The sequence below is a fragment of the Canis lupus genome, chromosome 25, assembly GCF_011100685.1.
Source record: "Canis lupus familiaris isolate Mischka breed German Shepherd chromosome 25, alternate assembly UU_Cfam_GSD_1.0, whole genome shotgun sequence".
Lineage (NCBI taxonomy): Eukaryota > Metazoa > Chordata > Mammalia > Carnivora > Canidae > Canis > Canis lupus.
The window spans coordinates 24,161,284-24,185,305 of NC_049246.1; the positions used below are offsets into that span (position 1 = coordinate 24,161,284).

The 24,022-nt window shown below is 36.3% G+C and overlaps 1 long non-coding RNA gene across 9 annotated transcripts in view; it reads left to right on the plus strand.

Annotated features, from left to right (window-relative positions):
• The first annotated feature begins 2,141 nt into the window (after positions 1–2,141).
• Positions 2,142–24,022, plus strand: part of LOC119865931 — a 76,445-nt gene continuing 54,564 nt past the window's right edge. For 7 of the 9 annotated variants that reach the window (XR_005378563.1, XR_005378560.1, XR_005378564.1 and 4 more), the window contains exons 1-3: positions 2,142–2,234; positions 3,276–3,389; positions 10,504–10,591. This is a non-coding gene — a long non-coding RNA (uncharacterized LOC119865931). Of the gene's footprint in view, positions 2,235–3,275; positions 3,390–3,870; positions 3,960–10,503; positions 10,592–24,022 lie in introns of all 9 variants that reach the window. The other 2 variants (XR_005378569.1, XR_005378566.1) reach the window with 2 other exon arrangements.

Consider the following 24,022-nt stretch of genomic DNA (forward strand, 5'->3'; position numbering starts at 1 on the left):
AAAAAGGATGAAGCATTTGACTTCAGTGTGAAAGAAGGAGGATGTGGGAGGAAGGAAGCTAGAGACAGAAGAGGGGCTCTTGTAGTAACTCAGAAGAGAAGATAGGGAAAAAAGCTGAAATGATTTGGTGACCAATTAAGTTTTTATATTTAGGGTAGAGGCAGTTGAAAGAAGGGGAAGAGACTTTATTAACTTTCAGAGACTTGGAGCATTGAATGGATAATGCATTATTCTTCTAGGGAAAAGAATACAAAAGGAAGAATAGTTTTGGCAGAACAGGAGAGGGAGATAGAAATGAGTTAGTTTTTTTTCCCATTGAGTTAGAAGTGTTTTTATTTTTTATTTTAACTCCAGGATAGTTAGCATGCAGTGTTATATTTGTTTCAGGTATACAATATAGTAATTCAACACTTCTATACACCTCCCAGTGTTCATCATGACAAATGCACTCCTAAATCCCCATCCCCTATTTCCCCTATCCCCCTACCCACCACCCCTCTGGAAACCATCACTTTGTTTTCTATAGTTGACAGTCTGTTTCTTGGTTTGTCTCTCCCTCTCTCTCTCTTTTTTTCCTTTGGTCATTTGTTTTGTTTTTTAAATTCTACATATGAGTGAAATAATATGGTAGTTGTCTTTTTCTGACCAACTTATTTCACTTAGCATTATATTCTCTAGCTCCATCCATGTCTTTGCAAATGGCAAGATTTCATTCTTTTTATGGCTGAATAATATTCCATTGCGAGTGTGTATATCACATCTAATTTACCCATTTAAACACTTGGGCTGCTTCCATATCTTGGCTATTGTAAATAATGCTGCTGTAAAGTTAGGGTTGCATATATCCCTTTGAATTAGCGTTTTTGCATTTTGGGGGTAAATACCTAATAATGCAATTACTGGATCATAGGGTAGTTCTATTTTTAACTTTTTGAGGAAACTCCTTACTGTTTTCCACAATGACTGTACCAATTTGCATTCCCACCAACAGTGTAAGAGGTTCCTTTTTCTTTGCATCCTTATTAGCACTCGTTTCTTCTTTTTTGATTTTGGCCATTCTGTCAGGTGTAAGATGATGTCTCACTGTAGTTTTGATTTGCATTTCCCTGATAATGAGTGATGTTGAGCATCTTTTCATGTGTCTGTTGGCCATCTAGATGTCTTCTTCAAGAAACTTGTGTTCATGTCTTCCGCCCATTTTTAAATTGGATTATTTGGCTTTTGGGTGCTGAGTTGTAAGTGTTCTTTATATATTTTGGATACTGACCCTTTATTGGATATGTCACTTACAAATATCTTCTCCCACTCAGTAGGTTGCCATTTAGTTTTGTTGATTATTTCCTTCACTGTGCAGAGGCTTTTTATTTTGTTGTAGTCCCGATAGTTTATTTTTGCATTTATTTCCCTTGCCTCAATAGAAATACCTAGAAAAATGTTGCAATGGCCAATGTCAGAGAAATTACTGTCTGTGCTCTCTTCTAGGATTTTTATGGTTTCAAGTCTCACATTTAGGTCTTTAATCCATTTTGAATTTGTTTTCGTGTATGGTTTTTGTGAATGGTTTTGTGAATGAATTTGTTTTCTGTATTATGTTTGGTATAGTTGTAAATGGTATTGTTTTCTTAATCTCTCCTTCTGATACTTCAAGAAATGAGTTTGTTTATGAATGTTGAATTTAAGGAGCCATAGATGCAGTCAGAAATGTTTAGTACACAGTTGGTTAAATGGACTTGGAGTGAAGGAAAAAAAGTATGCTCTAGAGAATTAGTGTTTATCAATTAATTATAGCTGATTAATTAATTAATCAGCTAAATATCAACTAAATAACTTATCAAGTTATGCAACTAAATGATAGTTGAAGCCATGACTTTATCCTTTAAAAGTTACCAAGTGTGCCAAGCACTTTGCATGTCTGAACTCATTTACTCTTCTTTATGAGCCTATAAAGTAGATGCTATTATTAGTCCCATCTTATAAATGAGACATCAGAGATGTTAAGTAACCTGTCACAAAACTCACACACATCTAGAAAGTGGCAAGACCCTTGTAGTGTGCTTCTAGTGTCCATGCTCCTTACCATTGTGCTTCTCAGAATGGATTATAGAGTAAGTAGAGAATAGAACTCTTTAGAATCAGAATCTTAGGGACCACTGGCATTTAAGGGATGACTAGAGAACAGGAAGTAGTGGAAATATCATGGAGGTCAAAGAAAGAGCATTTCAAGAAGAATGGAGGTGAGAGGAAGGTCCTTGGTGACAGCTGTCTTAGGGAAGCCATACATGCACACCCTGATATGGAAGTATGTAGAGCAAAGGGAAGACCAGCGAGACCAGAAGCAAGAGAGATCAGATCTCTAGTGTCCATTTTATTGAAGCTGGAGCAAATGGCATGGAATTCAAGAAAAGAGATGAGAGGCATATGGGCAATTGACTGCACATTTTCTTTGCATATTTATAAGTTACTTTCCTTTGATACTTACTAAAAAAGGCCTATGCCACAGATAGGGTTAAGTTATGTGTATGACTTAACAGTGTAGAAATATGTGAATTTGAAGAGGAAAATGGAAACTATTAAGCCTTCACTCCATCTTAAGAGCTATCCATTTTGTTTACCCCCATGTCAATCATTCTAGACCAGAAGTATGGTGCCAACACAAATTGATTTTCCTGTAGATAGATTCTCTTTTCCTCTTTCTTTTACTGTTATTTCCCTGTGTTTCTAATTCTTTTTTACTTCATTTATTGTGCTGCTCATTTTATTTCCTTTCATTTATTCCATAGCTGGTCAGAATTGTTGACTCATTTTTATATTCAACATTATTAATATCCTAATATGCCTGCCACCATATTTCTTGCATGCCTGCTTCAAGTAGTGCACAGGAGCTCCAGATAGCAAAGTAACTATCTAATGCCTCTGGATCATGTTCCTAGCCACTGTGAAAGATTTCTTTTAAAAGGCACATTTTGACCTTGGCTTCCCACTCCCTTTGTTGTGTCTCAAACATTTACTTATTACTATCTAGACTTCCCACCATTTATAGGGAGAATTACTGAGCGTTGTTAAATTTAAAAAACTTCTGCTGTTATTTATCCTGACATCCTTTCCATAGATTTGCCCATTTAAAAACCAGTAGAATTGCAAACCATGGCCTGCAATTGGAAAGGCTACCCTCGTGACTTTCAATTTGGGGCTCAAATGTGAAACCACTATTTGTTTCCTTATATGTGGAGACTTAAGGCATCTTGTTTCTTTTTGTTTTCTCTCCTGATGGCCAGTTAGTTACTCAGATCTCGTCAAACCCTGGTTTATGTTGCGCTGGAGACCATCTCTCTCTTTGGGACAGTCTCTGGGGCCTCCTGTGGTCTCTGTAAACCTCTTTTGTGTGGTAGGTAAGAACATTTAAATATATTTTCTGGATTTCTAGAAAACATGTTCTGCTATATTTTCATGTGATACTATATGTATGTATGTGTGTGTGATTTATATAGGTATCACCCTTATGTCCAATCCAGTTTGTTACAAATAGAAAATTCCCACAAATTGGTGACAGAGTCAATTCATGAGCAGAGAAATATTTGATATAGAACTTAAGCAATGTGTTAAAAGTGTTGCTATTAAATTTGAAAAGTGAGCTGATTAGTATTTTATAAACAAACAATAGCAACAACAAAATCCTTCTAATCAGTTGAAGTCTCAGGAGATGTCTTAGATAAAAATAATTTTAGGTATTAGATAGCTAAAGCTTATGAAGAAAATGAACACACATAAGCTCTTCCTCTGATTTCTACCTGGGAGCTCATGCATGAGCCGTGATTTAGAATCTGCTACTCCTCTGTTCTATAATTGACCTCTTTCTCTCATCTCCCTCAGGCTTAAATCCTTCTGGAGTCACTAAGATTGTCAGTGTGGGGAGAAGCAGCAGTTGGTTTCAAGCTTCACACATTCCTCCTATGAGAGAAGTAGGACCTGTTTTATGTGACTATCCATGACAAAACTAATTCTTAGTTTGTTGCAGTAATAATGAGCCACAGATAAAATTATCTTTTAAAATTCCTTTGAAGTCAGTTAAAAAGAAACAATTAACCTGTTTTGTTAAATTAATTATTTTTGAACTCTATGAAAGAGTATTGTTTTTGATTAAAACTATTTAAAGTTTTCCTTAAAATCTCCTCTGAGGTTGGAACATTTGTGCTTAGCATGGCTTTTGCAACTGGGCTGAACAAGATAACCTCTATTACTCAAACTTAGCTTTCTGCCACTGAAGTAAAACTTATAAAAACAGACTCCACTGAGTAGTCTCAAGTGAGGCCCTTGAGGAGGCAGAAGAAGTACCAAGGAGCTGTTGTGTAAGCTGTTGAGCTGGTGCCACTACAACTACAGGAAGAGTGCTGCTTCTAAGAGGCATTCATAAGGGCATGCAATATCAAAAAGCTGATGTCCCTGGGAACGGCTGGGATTCCCACACAGGCAGCTGTGGCTATAATGGGGATTGGAGAGGGAGACTTCTTGCTCAGAAACTTTTAGTCAGAAAGCAAACTCAATACCTCTTTTCCCTGGGCATGGAGAGGGAGGCACCCTCTGGGAGTGCTGAACTTTTTCTCAGCATTTATACAATAGAGCTTGTGAGCACCCTGAGTGATGTGATCTTTAAATATGATGGAAATAATGTTCAAAAGATGAACATCAGGAGAGAAGTGTATCAAGAACAACCATACACTTTTAGGGAGCCCAGGGAATATTTAGAATGAATGATAATGTTAACATGAAAACAAACTTGGGCAAGAAAAGAGGCCAAGAAGGAAAGGAACTTGAAAATAACCCCTTTCGTTTCCTAGCAGTCTAAAAGAGGCACTGAACTGACAGTAAATAGAATCATAGCCCACATCCCAACAATAATTCTGTGTTTGTTGGAAACAACCACCTTATTAAACCTAGAAAAATCAAAAGATTGAGTGTGCCAACGTGTGTTCTTTGTAGAGTTATTGCCCTCCACTTCCAACAGTTATCTCAGAGGTACAAGCATTTGGTTGGTTGGTAATGCTAACAATAATAGTAATGATACTAGTAGTACTAATGTCATTGCCAAGTGTGCTAAACACTTTTTTATTGAATCTAAGCAACATTCTTTTATGAGGTAATTTTCCAGATGGGAAAAGTGAACCTCAAAAAAGATTAGGTAACTTGGCCAAGATCACACTGCTGAAAGTGAAAAGCAAGACAAAACTGTGCTCTTAATTTATTGCCCCAATAAGCAGCAAAAGGAGTAGAATGAGAGATTAGAGATTCTAATACTATTCTAAAAGATTTGATGTAATTTGATTGTGAATGAACCACACATAATCTCTGTGACTCCTAAGAGCCAGCATTCTCTTAACGTGTCTTCTCAATCTATTTTCTGTTAATACTTGCCTTAAAACAATTCTTCTTTGGACATTTATAATCTTGAGTCAGCTAAATAGAGTTTCCTACAAAGTCAGATATGGAAAATTGCCAAAATGTCATTTCTTTGGATAGAATTTCTAAGTAATTATAGTAGTAGAAGTAAAATTATAATACCAGACATTCAGTAAATATTTGTTGAATGAATGAGTTAATAAATAAATTGAATGTACAAACTACTTGGGTAGAAGATAGATTTTTTAAAAAAATACTTTATTTATTATTATTATGGTTACATAGAAAAATACATATATGTGTGGATAGATAGATAACTATATACATATGTATTTCTTTTTTTTAAGATTTATTTATTTATTAGGTATGATAGACACAGAGAGAGAGAGAAAGAGAGAGAGAGAGAGAGAGAGAGGCAGAGACACAGGCAGAGGGAGAAGCAGGCTCCATGCAGGGAGCCCCATGTGGGACTTGATCCAGAGACTCCAGGATCACACCCTGGGCCAGAAGGCAGATGCTTAATCACTGAGCCACCCAGGGATACCAGAAGGTAGATTTTTATACATTATTCACCATTCAGTCATTATTTGAGTGTCTATTATGTACTATGACTAATATTAGTGTCACTGAGGGCAAAGTTCAGCAGCTAGCCACCACTATTTATTCAAGGTCTTCTCCAAAGTGCAGGCTATTAAGTTCTACTATGCATCATCCTCTTTTCTCCCTTATAAAACAGAGGGTTTAACTGGTGATTTTATTGTCCCTTCCATTTTTTTTTTTATGAATCTCAGTATCATTTTAATAAACTTTTAAATTTTATAATAGTTCTAGATATAGAGAATGCTAACAGTACAGAAATTTCCCATATAGCCTACACCCTGTATTTTCTATTATTTAATAGTGTGGTGCATTTGTTACACTTAGTCAATATTGAAATATTATTATTAACTAAAATCCATACTTTCTTCATTTTCTCTTAGTTTTTACCTGATAATCCTGTTCTAGGATCCCCTCCAGGACACCACATTACATTTACTTGTCTTGTCTCCTTAGGCTTCTCTTGGTGTGACTTTCCTTGTTTTTGATGATCTTGACAAGGTGTGTGTGTGTGTATGTTTTCCCAAATAATCTCTACACCCAACTTGGGCTCAAATTCACAACCCAGATATTAAAAGTTGCATGCTCTACCAACAGCCAGCCAGGTCCCCCTGATCTTGACAAGTTTGAGGAGTACTGATTATGTGCGTTATAGAATGTGCCTCAATTGAGATTTGTCTAGTATTATTGTATGATTAAACTTGGGTTATATGTTTTTGTAAAGAAGACCACACAGTTAAAGTATCATTATCATCACACCATATGAAGGGTGCATACTGTGAATGTAACTTATCACTGTTAATAGTAACCTTGGTCCCCTGACTGAGGTAGTGTTTGCCAGTTTTCTCCACTGTAAAGTTATTCTTTTTCTCTCCCTCTCCATACTGTACTCTTTAGAAGGAAGTCACTGCGCAGTCTACATTTGAGGAGTGGAGAGTTATGTTCTACCTCCTTGAGGAAAGAGTATCTAAATAATTTTTGGAATTCTTCTGTACATGAGATATTTATTTATTTATTTATTTATTTATTTATTTATATCAGTATGAACTCATGGATATTTATTTTATATTTTGGATTATAACCCAATATTACTTTTTAAAAGTTTTTTGTTGCTATAATTGTTCCAGCTTTGGCCATTGGTACCTCTGTCAGTTATATCCTATGTCCTTTTGATATATATCCTCATCAGGTGTTTGGGTTTTGTTATTTTTCTTTTTTTCCTCCCAACACTTACATTCTGCTACTACAGGATGCTTCAGGCTCATATTGTATATTTTCTGTCCTAGTCCCATATCAACCATTTCTCCAAAGAGCCCCAGTTACTTTTATTGGAGAATGTATTAGAAACCAAGGTCTAGTTACCAGATGGGCTCAGTGGTACCCATGTGTCAGCTCACAGAGCAAGGAAATATATATGTGTAGGGGGATCCCTGGGTGGCTCGGTGGTTTGGCACCTGCCTTTGGCCCAGGGTGCGATCCTGGAGTCCCGGGATCAAGTCCCACGTCAGGCTCCCGGCATGGAGCCTGCTTCTCCCTCCTCCTGTGTCTCTGCCTCTCTCTCTCTCTCTCTCTCTCTTTCTCTCTCTCTCTGTGTCTATCATACCTAATAAATAAATAAATCTTAAAAAAAAGAAATACATATGTATATAGTTATCTATCTATCCACACATATATATGTATTTTTCTATGTAACCATTTGTATCTGTATCAAGCTAAACATGAGTTTATACTGATGTCTCCAACTTGAATCCATTACTACATGAAATGTTCTAGTCTCCCCTTGCTTATCTATAACCTCCCACTCAAACAGTGAGAAGCCTGTCCTTCACCATCTGCCATTTATTCAGTTGTTAAGTTCCAGTGTACATGTATAGCAGTTTCAGAATTGTTAACCTGTATCCTGTGATAAATAATTATCAACTAGAGTACAGTGCTTATGTGTAGGATCTTGTCTCTAGTTTCACTCTACTTCCAAAGTGACTTAGGTCAGCACATTTCCCTCCACCATACCCTTCAATGAGGATGTTTTTTACGATTTAAATATAGTTAGATTGTTTTGTCACACTCTGCATTCCATCATGGAATACCCCGACCTCTTAATTTTTTTTTAATTTGCATGCATTCAGATTCAGTCTTTGTGCAAATAGGTCTATGAGGCTATACGCATAGCATCATATATCCATCATTATTACATTATGGTACAGAATAGTCTCACTGCCCCCAAAAATCTCCTGTGCCTCATCTACTCAGCTTCCTCCCTGCCAGGAACTCCTGCTGGCATTTTTTACCATTTCTATAGTTTTACCTTTTCCAGACTGTTATATCATTGGAACCATATAGTAGATAGACTTCATAGACTGGCTTCTTTCACTTAGCAATATGTAGTTAAGAGTTTGTTGGCAAATTGAATTTAAATTAAAAAAAAAAGAATGGAATCAGGCAATTAAAAAATAATAAAAATTTAAAAATTAAAAATATTTTTCTACCCAGAAAAAAATGTCATTCTCATATTTTTATAGTTTGATAGGTTATCTCTTTTTATCACTGAATAATATTCCGTTTTATAGATATGCCACAGTTTATCCTTTTTAACTGGTAAAGGACATCTAAGCTACTTACAGTTTTTGCAATTATGAATAACAATGCTATATATATTTATGTTCAGGTTTAGTTTGGACATAAATTTTGAAATAAGTTTATCAATATCTTTTTAATATTTATTTTTCAGTTTGTAATTGTTGGTTTGTAATCATCTACCTTTATATGGTTTCTTCTCAAATATAGTTATTTAAAAAACAATCAACAGTTTCACATAAAAAGTCTGTTCAGGTTCAGGTACCATCTTTTATAAAAATATAAACAATAAGCCCATAAATATTTTATGGAATAAGAGCACTTTAAATATTGGGCAATTTAGAAAGGTTTACAATTAATGTTTTTTGAAATATGAGCAGACCTGTGGTCTGCCGATGCCATTTCTTTCATATCACAAACAGGGAAATTTATAGGTGTTGAATTAGCTGCAAAATTGTTCCCTTTATTGCTCCCTCACTAATAAATTATGTCAAAAATTATGTGTTTGGAAATCCAAATACAAGCATTTGCAACTTGAAGTAATAAATACAGCACCATATTAGATAAATAAACCCAGCTTCCTTTATGTGTATGCATGTCAGATAGGACACATGCAGTGGCAAGAAATAACAAGCAATGGAAATATCTTCCCTGGACATTTCATCTCTAAACACGTGATATGTTTTACATACAGTATAATCCTATTAAAATATGGCTTGTTATTCCATAGGACATGGGTGTACATTAGAGTGGAGACAAGTATGTTCACTAAAAGTCCAAAACATGGTAGCAATTCTATCAGAAAAAAAGGAAAAGAGTCTTTCTATAACACTGTCTTCAACCAAATTATGAGGTTAGTCTTTGCCTTTAATACTAGTATTCAAAGAGGGTTCCTTCTTTGGGGATGACTGAACAAAAATCCCCAAAGAAGAAACATTGTGACCACCTTACGGAATTTTCACTGTATTTTCTCACAGTATCCAAGTGACTTAATGCTGATTAGTTCAACAAAACTCAAATATAAGATATCCAGGCATCAAGAAAGCTTTCACATTGAATGTTATGTTTTATTTTGTGTCTTAAGTTACCTGATGTAAAATATTTGAAAAACTGGAGAAGGCCAAGTGCCAGTGAGAATGAGGGGCTTAAGAATATACTGACTGGTTCACTGTATGACTTTTTTTAGTATCAGAAAATTAACGAGTCAAAAGACATGTTGGCAAATGCTGGCATTCCCTGACCTAAAAGGTTCTGAGATTTCTCTCTTAGGAGCTTGACTCACTGAGAGATGAGGACTGGTTTACCAAGGAGCCTGGAGGATTTTAGGGCTTTAGTTCAGTGGAAGGAATTCAGGAGAGAATTGCTGGGAGTCTGATTCTCTTTGAAGCAGAACGTACTTTATGATTTATTACATGGGGTCTGCTGTAGATAGAATTTGCCCCTTTTAATGTACAAAAAAATAAAATGAGGGGACACCTGGATGGCTCAGTGGTTGAGTGTCTGCCTTCAGCTCAGGTTGTGATCCTGGGGTCCTAGGATTGAGTCCTGCATCAGGCTCTCTGCAGGGAGCCTGCTTCTCCCTTTGCCTATGTCTCTGTCTCTCTCTGTGTCTCTCATGAATAAATGGATAAAATCTTCAAAAAATTAACATAACTTAAAAATAAGTAAATAAATAGGGAGAAATCTTTTTCTTTTGTGTTCTCTTTCCCATGTAACAGGGGGCCCTTCAGATGCTTAGTTGCCTCCAATGTCCTAGAATCTCTTTCTATCCTTTGTTCCCATCAAAATTTATAAGTGATATGCTCCACATACTCCCATGTTTTAGCTACCTTTCAAATAGGGCTAAACTATTTACAACCAATAATGTTAAGTGTTCCAACTCCCAGAAACATTCACAGTGATTTGAAACTTTGTTTTTTTGTTCCTTTGTTTGTTTAGCTGGAGAAACAGCAAGACAGAATAAGACATTTATTCCCTGGATCTTCTTTAATAGTTCCCTGAATACTCTTAATTATGCCAATATGAGGTAAGTTGATACATGTCTTTGAGGAAAGGAAATTTACAAAGATCATTCTTCCTGGTAGCCCCCAATATGCCAAACTAAACTTATCTGGGCCAAAGATCCTCCAGGAAGAAAGAGATTAAGGAAACACTATTCCCTTTCCTTTGGAGATTAGAGATTTCTAAAGGGCTGAGAAAACCCCGACAGAGATCCCTGGTAGCGAAACTCAGGAAGAAAGAGGGAGTCTGGCATAGTGACTTATGCTCAATACCAGAGCCTAGAGGTTTGTGGGGATAGTGTGTTCTAGATACAATGTGTAGCTGTGGTTGGAAACCCAATTATACCTGGCTACTTTGGCAAAGCTGTCACTTTTGGGGAATAGTGGCTGATTCTGTGAGTGTAAAGCCAGTAAGCCATCACCTGGGGAATCCACATCCTCAGTGCCACCCTGCTGCCTGCACAGGGTTCTACAGCTGAAAGGACAGCCTTTTTTTTTTTTTTTTTTTAAAGATTTTATTTATTTATTCATGAGAGATACACACAGAGAGAGACAGAGACACAGGCAGAGGGAGAAGCAGACTCCAGGCAGTGAGCCTGATCTAGGACTCGATCCCGGTCTCCAGGATCACACCCCAGGCTAACGGCGGTGCTAAACCACTAAGCCACCAGGGCTGCTCGAAAGGCCAGCCATATAGAAGTCAAGGACAAGTTGGAGGCTTCGGAACCAGTTTTCAACAATGACTCCATGTAGAAGTTATTAAAATTAGAACTTAAATGGACTGATTAGTTCTTCCCACGTGGAACTTTGACACGATACTGCTCCCTTTGGACTGAGTAACTTCTCAGGGATCCTGGACAGTCTGAGGAACAGTGAATCCTTGAGAGAGGGAGATACTGAATTACCTACAATATGGAGAAATGGGAGCTTAAGCAAGTAATTAGAAAAATAAAAAAGATGCCCAAATTTGGAACCCAAACTGATGGAGGTCATACAGATTATATTCAATGTTAATTTATTATGAATTTCCAAGAGATGAAGTGTTTGTCAAATTTATTTAACCACCAAACATTTTTTTCCCCTAAACTAAGCATCGTAAGGGACTAGATTCCAAGGAACACTTGGAAAATGCTTCTCAAATGGTAGAATTTTAGATACTAAATCATGACAAAGGAGCAGCAAACTTGGGACATTTTCCTGGCATTTACTCATATAATTGCTTAACTGTGACCACAAACTCCACATCACTCCGTGGTGTTAATGACAATGCTCTAGTAACTCTACAGGGCAGAGTGCACAGGGAGAGGGTGCTAAAATGATAACACAGCTTTCTCCTTGACTCCTTCTATCCTTTGCCTTTGTATAATGACCAAAACCCTCAATCTCTTTTTGGCTCAAGTAAGGATTTTTGTTTTAATATGTTAAATATCCTCAGTACCTAGAAATCCGCTTGGCACTGTGAAGGTGTTTAATAGCTATTTGTTGAGCAAATAAACTTCTGGCCTTTACTGTCCTCACAAAGTTACTAAAAACGTAGCATACCCCCCCCTTTTTTTTTGCATAATTTATACCTTGCAGCTGTAGAGCGGATCCTTCTAAAAATTCAAGAAGTATGAGAATAGTAATGACTGGGAAATCTTGACTAGGTTTGGTAGGCCCAATTCTCTGAAACAAATGGAAAATGATATTTCATTTATAAATCAAATGAAACCCATATTTCCCCAAGCAAACAATCCTGATACTGGGGGCAGGGATATGATGAAGCCATTTCAGACCCCACCAGCTGAATCACTATCCCCGGGTCCACATTGTGCCCAATCTAAGGACGATGTGTCACATATTTAACAATTGTCAGTTTTATAAATAAAGTTAGTAAAGTATATAGGTAAAAATTAAAAGTATTTTCTTTCTATTCTCTGAACTATCACAAAACTACTTACCATGTGGTATAAGGCAAAATGGTCATCAAATCATTCTAATGATTTGTAAGTCATTATTGATTTTTTGGAGTTACTTATATGGTCTAATGTTTGATAAGCTCTCACAAAACTAAATGTTACCTGTCTCTAAGCTACAATTTTACAGAGGAAACTGCACCAAACTCTTTCAATGACTTCCTCATGAAACTGATGGTTGTTAGATATGGCTCCAAGTACTTGCTATAATGTGAGGGTGACTGGGTGAGCTGTCCCTCATGTTCTAGATACTAGTACTTCTCACAAAGCCTATAACAAGGGAGACTTTGCTTATGCTCCCACCCCCAAAAAAACTGCTCCTAGCAGGCCTGTCCCACACTCCTGCCAAACCTGGGCCCCTCCTGAGCAAAAGGTAGGGATTAATTCCTCTCAGCTACCACCTTGTTCTGTTCAACTCATGCCCCAATGTCTAGATGCACTAATCCCATTACTACTTACTTAGTGGCCATGGATGATGTCATTCAGTGACATGTGGTATAATTTAAGCTATAACCAACCATTAGGGCAGTATTTCTATATATATTTTAACCTCTAATAACAAAATGCCAGTGTGTATTAGCAGAATATCAACCATGACCCAGTTTCTTTTGAGTAGTTCAGAAAATCTCAGTCGTCTCCCATATACGTTAGAACAAGGCTGTGAATTACTTTTCTTCTATCTCAAGATATCTGCCATTTCTTATTCTGTCTCTCACTTCCATAAAATGACTCCCGTATTTATGTATTGATTCCTGGAAGCAGCTATTGATTTTGCTTCGTCTCTTAAGGTCACTCAAGTAGTGTTGCTCATTCTAATGCTCTATCTTTGAGTTAATGCTGGAGAAAATCTCCTTCATTTTCCTGAATTGCCCAAGATTACCAAACTAAGGCTGCCTGATTCTTTTTGTGACATACTTCTTATTAAAACCCTGAGTCTCTGGATAACTATATCAGAAAATAACCTGAGCATCATACCACCCTCAGTTTGCTGTTGCCTCCCATAGCTCACCATCTTCAGGATTAACCTTATACATTTCTTTTCCAGTTTTGTTGTGATGTAATTGACATATATCACTGTATAAGTTTAAGATGTACAGTATAATGACTTGACGTATATTTATGGTAAACTGTTTACTACAATAAGGTTAGTTAACATACATTATCTCATAGATTAAAAAAAAAGAAAAAATGTTTTATGGTGATGAGAACTCTTAGGATCTACTCTCTTAATGACCTTCAAATATATCATGTAGCAGTGTTAGCTATAGTCATTACGTATATTACATTCACAGTACTTATTTATCTTATAACTGAGAGTTTGTACCTTTTGACCACCTTTATCCAGTTCTTTCACCCCAGAGCTCCCACCTCTGGTAACCACAACTCTGATTTATTTTTCCTATGAGTCTGGTGTTTTATTTCTTTTTAAGATTCAAGATATAAGTGAAATCATACAGTATTCACCACTTTCTGTCCAACTCATTTCATTTAGTATCATGCCTTCAAGTTCCATCTATATAGTCAGATGGCAGGATTTCCTCCTTTTTTTATGGATGAATATTCAATTGTGGGTGTATGTATGTATATATATATATATATATATACATACATACATACACACACAACACAGCTTCTTTAGACCTTCATCTGCCTATAGACATTTTGTTTCTATGTCTCGGCTATTGTAAATATTGTTGCTATGAATATGGAGGTGCAGATATCTCTTTGCCAAACTGTTTTCATTTCCTTCCCATATATTCTTAGAAGTGGAATTGTGGGATCATATGGTAGTCCTATTTTTATGGAATTAAGAATAGAACTTTGCCCATTTTTAACTTAGATTGTTTTTGTTTTTTGCTATTGAGTTGTAGGAGTTCTTTATATATTTTAGATATTAACCCTATGAACCCCATATCAAATATATGATTTAAAAATATTTTCCCATTCTGTAGGTTATTAATCATTTCTTTTATTGTGCAGTCCATAGGTTTTGACATTCTTTTGGCCTTAGATAATTTTTTCCTCAATAGCTTGAGAGCTTAGGAAGAAATATTTGATCCCCAGTGGTTTAGGAGAATTGTTCTCAACATGGCTGGGCTTCAGAAGCAGCCAGTTAGTTGTGGAGGGACCAAGGCATGAAGACTGAAAACTCCATAGTCCAGTTAGATCTGCATCCAGGGGTGGGAACCCTTAGCTCAGGGGGTCTGTTTTGGCTCCAAAGCAAGTACTCACTTTCCCCCTCCATTTATTAGGTCCACTGCCAGATGTACCCTCATGTCTCAACAGGATTAATTCTTAGGAAATTCATAAACAGTTTGGTTGTTACTTTGGGATTCCTGCCACTCTGTGAACCACTCCTATGAACATTGATGCACAATTTCCTTTAGGTTAATTCCATAAGTTGCATTTAGAAAAAAAAAAAAAAAAAGAGCCCTGACATCACAAGGAAACCACTTTTAGTTGCTCCATTTCCTGGAGCCTACAGCTGGCAAAATGCCTGGGACAAGATGTATTCAATTCAAGTCAGAGCAGAGCTGTGTTAGGAGAAACAGATGGCCCACCTAAGGTGAAAAAATTACTTTCTTGGGGGAAAAGGCAGGGTGGTTTATTCATCTCTTCCTCCAGGAAGGCAGGAATGTGTGGAGGCAAAATAAACAAAACACATTACAAACGCATTCCACAGATGAACAGAATAAATGGTGCTGAACAAGCCTATGGGAGGCATCTTCCTGCCTCCAGGCAGGCTGTAGGGCTTGTCACATGTATATTAAAGTGCCCCCAATACTTGAAAATCATTCTGTCAAAGGAAGTAATAAGAACCAACATATAATTGAAGAGACAAATGGTCAATAACCCTCACTGAGAGCTGCTAATGAGGGACTGAGGAGACTGGGGATAGTCAAGATGAGCCAGGTACAGGTTCAGGAAAATAACTGGATATAAAACAAAGCAGTGAGAATTGGACTGCTCCACTTGAGGTTAATGTGGCCAGAGAGGTGGTAGATAGGTCATCTGCATTTATTTAGAAAAGGGGATACTAGGCAGTGAAAATTTGTTGCTGATCATCTCCAATTTTCCAAAGGATGTACTTTTCCTGGTGGTTATCGGTGTTCAGGTCACCTGGAAAGCACATTCCCCTCAGAAGACTTTTCTAATACCCAGATGAAACACTCCTTAAGTTTATCCAACTCTTTTGTTCTAAATGTTTATTCAAAAGTAACATTCTGATTATGGTCTCTCAGCTAGCTACCTTAATAATGGGCAGGATTGAGGCAACAAGTTTGGAGGTCATTGGAGAGATTTATTAATACCTGTTACAAATAAATAAATGTGTGTTTTATTTGATATGTCAATCTTTTGAGGGTTTTGGTTAGCATAAGTTAGTTCTGCAACCTAATTTCCTAGCAATACAAGCAAAATCCACCACTCTTTGGACATACACAACTGAATGTCAGACCCCACAACATTGTGATCACTGCCCCATACTGCCATCCTGTGGGCTCTACCCAAGCGGTCCTGGGCCTTCTTCTGTAATATCTGTGCCTCTCTTTAAATTCAACACAAACCATCCCCAAAAGTCATCTCCTTACTTGCTTCTGTAAAATCAGCAAAAGATCATTCTAAATTATGTTCTCTAACGCATTCTAGTGTCTCATAGCCCTGAACCTTAGGAAACAAGTCACATTATCTGTGACCACATAGTTTCACTGAGTACACTGTAACCATATAGTTTTACCAAGTAGCAAACTTATAGCTTCTTGTGGTGCTTGCTGTTCTCTTAATCTTGAGAGGGTGGGTCATGGTGAGGCCACATGATGATGTACTGAAAGTCCTTCAACTAAGGGTTGGGAAAGGAAGGATTATACTACCAAACACAGTTCCTACCCAGACCCCCTCATATGATTGAATAAAAGGGACAAGCGATTTGAAAGGGAAAGTAATTGGGTTCTCATCCAAAAAAGCAAAACTTGAAGCGTACTTCTTTCTGTGAGCAGTGCTCACAGTAGATGTTGGAGAGTGTGGAGCTTTGCACATGTCTTTCCATCAGAGAGAATGTATGCTTGTATGACTTGTCTGGCATTCTCATCCTTGACTCCTGTAAAGGTAGAACACCATCACTTCAAGTACTCTTGCTTAGTTGTCTCTCTCTTAGAGAGTAAATGGTTGACACTGTGCACCCCCTTGGTGGATACTGCACACTTGTTTGCTCTAGGGCATTTGTCCTTTGGTCTTTTGCTGATAAACAATTTTTGCCCATCTCTAAAATGAGATGGAAGCAGCAACAATCCAACTCTGGAAATTATCTATTAATCTTACATCCCAGAAATTTTCCTGTATTCCTTGAAAAGAGCAAACTATCTTCCCTTTAAATGCAAAATAAAAATATTAATTTTGCACATTGATTTCTTCTTCTTCCATATTGGAGAGTTGGCTGAAGGACTAATGATGATAACTATTGTAAAAATTCTCTAAAAATATTCATTTCATAAATAATATAAGAGACACATTCACTGCAACTGAGATTTATAAGGGTTCTGTGAGGTGACCAAATGGAGTTTGCAATTCAGGATGTTTTGTTGCTCTCAGGGGCTATGGCTAATCTCTTATGAAGCAAAGTTTCAGTTGGATAGAGATTGAGTAATTGGAACACAGATGCATTGTGTAACTCTTTCTTCCTCTTTATTTACTGTGAACCAGTGAATATCTTAAGTCTCAAGCTATAGGTCAGCTTAGTAGATTAATTTTTGAGTAACTTGTATGATGAGAACTTAGCATTTCTTATAAAAAGAGGCTACAGGTAATCAAAGCTAGTATATGTCTCTGTGCTCATACTGAATTTGTCTGACAGAAGTCACATAAGAACATCCTAATAGTTTTTTTTCTTTAAAGGGAAAGCGAATTGGCATTTACTGCTTGCTTACTCTCTAGCCACACTACCTTTATTGACAAATCTTTGAGATTGATACTATTTCTCCTATGTTATGAATGGGTTTGAGATTCAGAGAGATTAAGCAACTTATTGAAGATAAGACAGTACCTTAATTGCCTAAATGAACGTGTTCACTTTTGGTCAATTTTATACAGAAGTGAAGTGATAATACTAGAGAACTGGACTTTAGGATTTAAACCCAGTCTCTCTGACCCCCAAATCACCATTCTTTTCACTGTTACCATGTTGCCACATTAACATACAAGAAGCTGGAGAATTGCCACAGAGTTCATTTGTTCTTTCTTGCATTTTACTGCTCTTTTTTTCCAAAAAAATTTTTTGTGGTAAAATACACATAACATACAATTTACCACCTTAACCATTTTTAAGGGTACAGTTCAATGGTATTAAGTACATTCATAATGTGTGATCATCACCACCATCCATCTTCATAACTTTTTTCTTCTTGTAAAACTGAAACTTTATTTCCATTGTACAATAACAGCCTATTCCCCCCCCCCCCCCCTGCCACCACTCCTTGGCAACCATGCTTTTACTTTCTGTTTCTATGAATTTGACTAATCTAAGAACTTCATATAAGTAGAATTATATAATATTTGTCTTTTTGTGACTGCCTTATTTTAACATAATGTCTTCAAAGCTCATACATGTTGTAATATATTGTAGAATTTCCTTCATTTTTAAAGCTGAATAATATTCCATATATATGTACCATATTTTGCTTATCCATTCATTTGTTGATGGACTCTTGGATTTTATATATTGTGAATACTGCTGCTACGAACATGGGTATACAAATATTTCTTTGAGACCCTCCTTTCAATTCTCTTAGGTAGGTACCTGGAAGTAGAATCATTGGGTCGTATGATAATTCTATTTTTAATTTTGAGGAGCCTCCATACTGTTTTCCACAGTAGAGCACATCTCCTCCTCTTCCCACCAACAGAGCACAAAGGTTCCAATTTTTCTACATCCTTGCTAATAGCAGTAGCCACCTTAATGAATATAAGGTGGTATCTCATTGTAGTTTTGATTTGCATTTCCCTAATGATTAATGATGTTGAGCATCTTTTATGTACTTATTGGCCATTTATACATCTTAGAAGAAATGCCTATTCAAGTTATTTGCCAATTCAGTTTTTGATTGGATTGTTTTTTGTGTTATTGAGTTTTAGGAGTTAAGTTCGGGATATTAATTCAATTACTAATCAGATATATGATTTACAAATATTTTCTTTCATTCTCTGGATTTTTACTCTGTTGATGGTGTCTTTTGATGCACAAAGTTGTTTAGTTTTCTTGAGTTTCAATATGGTATCACATTTAAGAAAGCATTACCAAATCCAATGTTGTGAAGCTTTTGACTGTTTTCTTCACAGCATTTTATTGTTTTAGGTGTTTCATTTATTTTTTTTATATTTTTAAGATTTTATTTATTTATTTATTCATGAGAGACACAGAGAGAGAGAGAGAGAGAGAGAGAGAGAGAAGCAGAGACACAGGCAGAGGGAGAAGCAGGCTCCATGCAGGGAGACTGACATGGGACTTGATCCTGGGCCAAAGGCAGGTGCTAAACAGCTGAGCCACCCAGGGATCCCTAGGTGTTTCATTTAAATCTTTAATCCATTTTGAGTTAATTTTTACATATAATTTAAGTAAGGATCCAATTCCCTTCTTTTGCTTGTGGATATTCAGTTTTTTCAGCACCATTTGAAATGTCTGTCCTTTCTCCACTGAATAGTCTTGGCACCCTTGTCAAAAATGAGTTGACCATATATGCAAGGGTTTATTTATGGGCTCTTTAGTCTATCCCATTGGCATGTATGTTTGTCTTTCTGATAGTACCACACTGTTTTGGTTACTATGGTTTTGTAGTAAGTTTTGAAATCAGGAAGTGTGAGTCCTCCAGTTTTGTTCTTTTTTAAGGTTGTTTTGGCTATTCAAGGTCTCTTGAGAGTGTGTGAATTTTATTTTATTTTATTTTTTAATTTTTATTTATTTATGATAGTCACAGAGAGAGAGAGAGAGAGGCAGAGACACAGGCAGAGGGAGAAGCAGGCTCCATGCACCGGGAGCCCGATGTGGGATTCGATCCTGGGTCCCCAGGATTGCGCCCTGGGCCAAAGGCAGGCGCTAAACCGCTGCGCCACCCAGGGATCCCAAGTGTGTGAATTTTAGAATGGGTTTTTCTATTGCTGAAAAAAAAATGTCATTGGGATTTTGACAGGAATCACATTTAATCTGTAGATTGCTTTGGATGGTAATGACATTTTAACAGTATTAGGTCTTCCAATCCATGAACATGGGATGTGTTTCCACTTATTTGTCTTCTTTCATTTCCTTCAACTATGTTTTATGTTTTTCGTTGTATGAGTCCTTTCCTTCCTTGGTTAAGTTAATTATGAGTATTTTATTCCTTTTCATGCTATTATAAATGTAATTGCTTTGTAATTTTCTGTTCAGGTTGTTGGTTGTTACTGTATAGAAATGTAACTAATTTTTATGTGTTGACTTTATATCCTGCTGTTTTGCTGAGTTAATTTATTCTAATATCTTTTTTTCTCTATGTGTATGTAATCTTTAGGGTTTTCTGTATATAAGCTCATGTCATCTACAGATACAATTTTCCTTCTTATTTTCCAATTTAGATGCCTTTTACTTATTTTTTTCTTGCCTACTTGCTCTGGCTAGAACTTTCAGTACTATGTAGAGTAGAGGTGGTGAAAGCTGGTATCCTTGCCTTTTTCCTGATCTTAGAGGAAAAGCTTTTAGTCTTTCACCATTGAGTATGATGTTAGTAGTGTGTTTTTCATATATGGTTTTTATTGTGTTGAGGTAGTTTCTCTCTATTTCTAGGTTTTTGGGGTTTTTTTTTTTTTTTACCATAAAAGGGTGTTGAATTTTTGTTAGGTACTTTTATTTTTGCATCAATCAAGATGATCCTATTCACACACACACACACACACACACACACACACATGCACACACACACATCCTTTATTCTGTTAACATGATATATATTACACTGACTATTTTTTGTATAGTGAACCATTCTTGCATTCCAGGAATAAATCCCTCTTGGTCATGGTGCATAATCCTATTAATATGATGTCAAATTTGATTTGCTAGTATTGGTTGAGGATTTTTGCATCAATGTTCACAGGGATATTAGTCTATAGTTTTCTTTTAGTGTCTTTGTCTGATTTGAGTATGTCCATAATTCTGACTTCATAGAATGAATTAAAAAGTTTTTGGGAAAGTTGAAGAAGGGTTGGTATTAGTTCTTTAAATGTTTGGTAGAATTCAGGGGCACCTGGGTAACTCAGTCAGTTAAGCACCTGCCTTCAGTTCAGGTCTTGATCTCAGGGTCCTGGGACCAAGCTCTGTATTGGGTTCCCTGCTCCATAGGAAGTCTGCTTTTCTCTCTGGCCACTTTCTCTCTCTCTCTCTCTCTCTCTCTCTCCCAGATAAATAAATAAGATCTTTTTATAAAATGTCTGGTAGAATTCACCAGTAAAGCAACTGAGTACAGGGCTTCTTTTGTTAAGTGGTTTTTTTATTGTTATTTCAATCTTTTTACTAGCTGTAGGTTTATTCAGATTTTTTATTTCTTTGCAATTTAGTCTTGGTTGGTTTTACATTTAGAGGAATTTGCCCATTTCATCTAGGTTATCCAATATGTTGACATACAGTTGCTTATAGTACTGTCTCATATCCTTCTTATTTCTGTGGAATCAGTAGTAATGTGTCCATTTCCACTTCTAATTTCAGTCATTTGATTCTTCTCTCTCTCTTTTTTTAGTCCATGTAACTAAAAGTTCATCAATTTTGTTGATCTTTTTGAAGAGCCAACTTCTGGATTTTTTGATTTCCTCTATCATTTTACTATCATCTATCTAGTTTATCCCTGTCTAATCTTTATTATTTCTTGCTTCTATTAGCTTTTGATTTAATTTATTCTTTTTTTCTAGTTCCTTAAGTTATAAAGTTAGATTGTTGATCTGAGGTCTTTTTTTTCTTTTTTAATGTAAGTATTTATAGCTACAAATTTCCCTTTCAGCACCACTTTTTCTGCGTCCCATGAGTTTTGGCATGTTGTGTTTTTGTTTTCATTAGTCTCTAAGGATTTTCAAATTTTCCTTGTAATTTTTCTGACCCATTGTTTATTTATTTTTATTTTTATTTTTTTAATTTTTATTTATTTATGATAGTCACAGAGAGAGAAAGAGAGGCAGAGACACAGGCAGAGAGAAGCAGGCTCCATGCACCGGGAGCCCGACGTGGGAATCGATCCTGGGTCTCCAGGATCGCGCCCTAGGCCAAAGGCAGGCGCCAAACCGCTGCGCCACCCAGGGATCCCTGACCCATTGTTTAAAGGTGTATTTAGGGCCGCCTGGGTGGGTCAGTGGTTGACATCTGCCTTTGGCACAGGGTGCGATCCTGGAGTCCCAGGATCGAGTCTCACATCGGGCTCTCCCCATGGAACCTGCTTATCCTCCCTCTGCCTATGTCTCTGCCTCTCTCTCATCGTGTCTCTTGTGAATAAATAAATAAAATCTTTTTAAAAAATAGGTGTATTTAATTTTCACAATTTTACGAGTTTTCCTTCTGTTACAGATTTCTAACTTTTACCTTTTGTGGTTAGGGAGGATACTTTGTATGATATCTACTTTTTAAAATCTATTGAGACTTAATGTGTGGCCTAACATGTGGTCAATCCTGTAAAATATCCCATGCACACTTGAGAAGAATGTGGTATGCTATTGTTGGGTCAAAGTATACTGTATGGGGGATCCCGGGATGGCTTGGTGGTTTGGCGCCTGCCTTTGGCCCAGGGCTGATCCTGGGGACCCGAGATCCCGCATCCGGCTCCTGGTCTGGAGCCTGCTTCTCCCTCTGCCTGTGTCTCTGCCTGTGTTTCTGCCTGTGCCTCTGCCTGTCTCTCTCTCTCTGTCTTTCATAAATGAATAATTAAAAAAAAAGTGTACTGTATGTCTGTTAGAATGAGTTTGTCTACTGTGTTAAGTGTTATTTCCTTACTTATATTCTGTCTAGTTGTTCTGTTTGTTACTATTACAACAGATATTAAAATCTCCAACTATTTCTGTAGAACTGTTATATTTTTCCCTGCAATTCTATTAGTTTTTACTTTATATATTTTGATGGTCTATCATTAGGTACACAAATGTTTATAATTGCTATATTTTCTTGCTAATATTGTAGCTTTTATTAATATATAATGTGCTTCTATGACTTCTTGTAAACTTTTCAATTTAAATTCTATTTTGTCTAATAGTTTATGACCTGTGCTGCTATTTGCATGGCATATATTTTTCCATCCTTTCACTTTTAATCTGTTTGCATCTTTAGATCTAAAGTGAGTCGTGTAGATAACATATGGTGGATTGTTGGACTGGATTCTGCCAATCTCTATCTTTTGTTTGGAGAGTTTAATCAATTTATATTTAAAGGAATTAAAGGATTAGGAGGTTTTTATCATTTTTTCTATTTGTTTTCTTAATACCTTATAGATTTTTTATCCCTCATTTCTAATATTACTGTCTTCTTGTATGTTTAGTTGAATTTTTGTAGTAAAATGCTTAAATTATTTTCTTATTTTCTTTTTAAAATATACTTTAGCTATTTTCTTTATGGTAACAAAGGATGTTGTTAATGTCCTAAAGTTATAACAGTATAATTTGAATTTATATCAGTCTAACTTTTTAAAAAGATTTTATTTAGTTAGTTAGTTTAGAGAGAGAAAGAGAGAGAGAGAGAGAGATTGAGCATGAGTAGGGGGAGGAAGAGAGGGAAGGAGAGAATCTTAAGCAGTCTCCATGCCCAGTGTAGAGCCCTTTGTGGGGCTTGATCCCAGAACTATGAGAGCATGACCTAACCTGAACCCCCAAAATTGGACACGATGAACTGAGCCATCCAGGTGCTCCTATGGCAGTCTAACTTTAATAATATACAAAAACTCTGCTCCTCTACAGCTTCATCCCACCCCTTTCAGCTACTGATGTCTTAAAAACTACATTTTTGTACATTGTATGCCCCAAAACATAAACTAATAATGTTCTAAATACATTAATCTCTTTAAAAATGTAAAAAGCAAGATTTGGAGTTACAAACCAAAGTTACAATAATACTAGCATTTAGTCTTAGAATTTTTCTGTTTTAGCTTAGTTTCTTAAATCATGTAGAAAACAAAAAGTACAATTAAAAACCATTGTTACAACAATACTAGCTTTTCTAATTATTCATGCAGTTACCTCTATTTCTCTGTAAAGCTTTGAGTTTTTGTTATGGCGTCAAGCGTCCTTCCATTTTACTTTGCAGGACTCCCTTAAGCATTTCTTCCAGGGCAGATTCAGTGGTAACAAATTACTTCAGTTTTTGTTTATTTTGGAATATCTTAATTTCTCCCTTACTTTTGAAGGATATAGAATTTTCTGGATATAGGATTTTTGGTTGACAGTTTTTTTCTCGTAGTATTTTGATTGTATCAGCCCATTGACTTTTGGCTTCCAAAGTTTCTGATAAGAAATCTG